Here is a 2317-nt window from a genome sequence, read left to right on the forward strand (position 1 = left end):
CCCAGCTGGCCGGCCCCTCCTCTCACCCACCCCCCTGTTTAGTGCTGAGCACATCGCACTTGCAAATCTGTCCCCACTAAACCGACCTTCCTCCCGCCAAGGGCAGGAACTGTGTGTGTCCCAGCACGTAGCACAGCGCAGGGCCCCGTAGGAGCTCAGGGGACCTATGGGAAGTGGGGTTTAATGAGTCACTCTTCGGATCGCCATGTCTCGGACCCCGGGGAAATTTCACCCACAGCCCACAGCCCAGGGAGAATGCCAAGCTGCCTTCCCGGACTCATAGTCAATCTGAATGTTCATGCGCACAGCCCAGCAATGTGGGACCGGGGCCGCGGGGACACGGGCAGACCACCAGCACGGGCAGCCCCAGTGGGCACCTCACGGGGGCAGCACCGGCCCCCTCTCTCGCCCTCAGTCTGAGCGAGGCCAGGCCTAAACACACACAGAGGAAAGGCCTTTTGGCACATGTGGGGGCGGGTCCGCACGCCTGCTAGTCCCCCCCACTCTGGGCACTAAGCTGGAGGACTGTGTGCCTCCCTCCGGGAGCGGGGCCTGCCCAGGCTCAGCCTGAGGGTGTTGGTGATGGGGTGGGGGTGGGGAGAAGGGAACAGTAACATACCCACCTTTGGCTCCTCTCATCCCCCCCCCACCCCCACTACAGTCAAAGCCTCCAGCCAGGCACAGCCCTTCCTGGGCCTAGTCACCTCTGTGCCCAGTCAGGGGGGTGGCAGGGGATGGGGAGTGTCTGACAGGCGGAGGCTCTGGCTGGGAGAGGTGGTGAGTCCGTGCGTGCGTGCGTTCGGGTAAAAGCTGATGACAAGCCGCTCCTGTGGAGAGCCTGAGTCATCTGTCCACAGGAGGAGGCCCTCGCCCAGGGGGGTTTCCACAGGAAGGGAGACCCAGTTCCTGCTCACACGCCACTTGCGCCCGAGAGGCATGATTTACAGCGAACAGATGGGAGCTGACCTGACAGAAGCCTACGGCGGGCCTGCGATGTGCAGGACACATTCTTGCCTTGTCTTGCACCTTTTATTCCCTCATCCTAAAAGTGTCTGCCCTGCCAGCCCAGCCTGGATAATTTGTCACTTAGATTTCAGGGCTCAGCTGAGATGCCACCTCCTCCAGGAAGCCTCCCTGACCACCAAGGCCCCACTTGGGGGCCTGCCACACGTCTCTGACACCTGTGCTTTGCAGCTTTGATAGCACTGTGCTGCTAGAATGAAAGTCCACTCACTCAGCAAGAAGAAGGCACTAGAGAGAGAAGGATGGGGGCTGTCTCCCCACATGAGGGCCTATGCAGCAGTGGGGAGTAGGGGAGGGCATGCAGAGGAGCCAGACTTACCATGACACCCCCACCCCAGATCTTCTAGGGCCTCATAACCCGGTCAGGACATTGAACTGCAGTTTAGTTGCAAAGAAAGAGCACTGGGCTGAGATCCAGAGGGTCCAGTCTCTGTTTTTGTTTTTTAAATATGTTTTTATTTCTTTTTTAGAGAGGAAGGAGAGGGTGGGAGAGAGAAACATGGATGAGAGAGAAACATCATCGATCGGCTGCCTCCTGCACACCCACCACGGGGGATCGAGCTCGCAACCCAGGCATGTGCCCTGACCGGGAATCAAACCAGTGGCCTCTTGGGTCCTGGGTCGATGCTCAACCACTGAGCCACAGTCTCTGTTTTAAGCTCCGGGCACTTCTCCTCTCTCGGGGCCTCAAATGTAACATGAGCTTCACCAGGAATCGGTTCCCACCCAATCCCAGTGGTTCCTCTTTTCCAGGAGGGCCGTGGGCTTGGGGGTCAGAGAGACTGCGTTTGAAGCTGGAGCTCCATGTGCCCTGGGAGTCCTTGGTCAGGACTCTGACCTATTTAATGTCTATTTAATGTCTCTGATCTGCAATCTCTTCGTCTTTAAAGCAGGACTGATCATCTTAGCTGCCTCTCAGATTCTTGGGATTAGATGTGCTATTGGTGAAAAACACTGTACCCTTCCAAGCTCGATGTGAGTGCTGGTTATGATGATTCCACACTGCTGTTTTTCACCAACACTGATTAGTTACTTGAATATCTCTAACCTCACCAGGGCACCTCCCTGTCCACTGCAGGCCCTTGGCACTCAGCACAGAGCCTGGCTCAGCCCAGGCCCTAAGAAAATATTTGCTAAACAAATAAGTGGATAAATGAGTTGACTTGGATGAATGACAACATGAATGAACTCCTCTCAATGAGCAGAGCACTGAGATCAAATCGGATTGACTGGGGTGGAGGGAGAAAGGGAAGGGGGAGGAGGCAGAGGAGGAAGGGAGTACACCCCCCTCCCC

This window comes from Myotis brandtii, unplaced genomic scaffold (assembly GCF_000412655.1).
Source record: "Myotis brandtii unplaced genomic scaffold, ASM41265v1 scaffold133, whole genome shotgun sequence".
Lineage (NCBI taxonomy): Eukaryota > Metazoa > Chordata > Mammalia > Chiroptera > Vespertilionidae > Myotis > Myotis brandtii.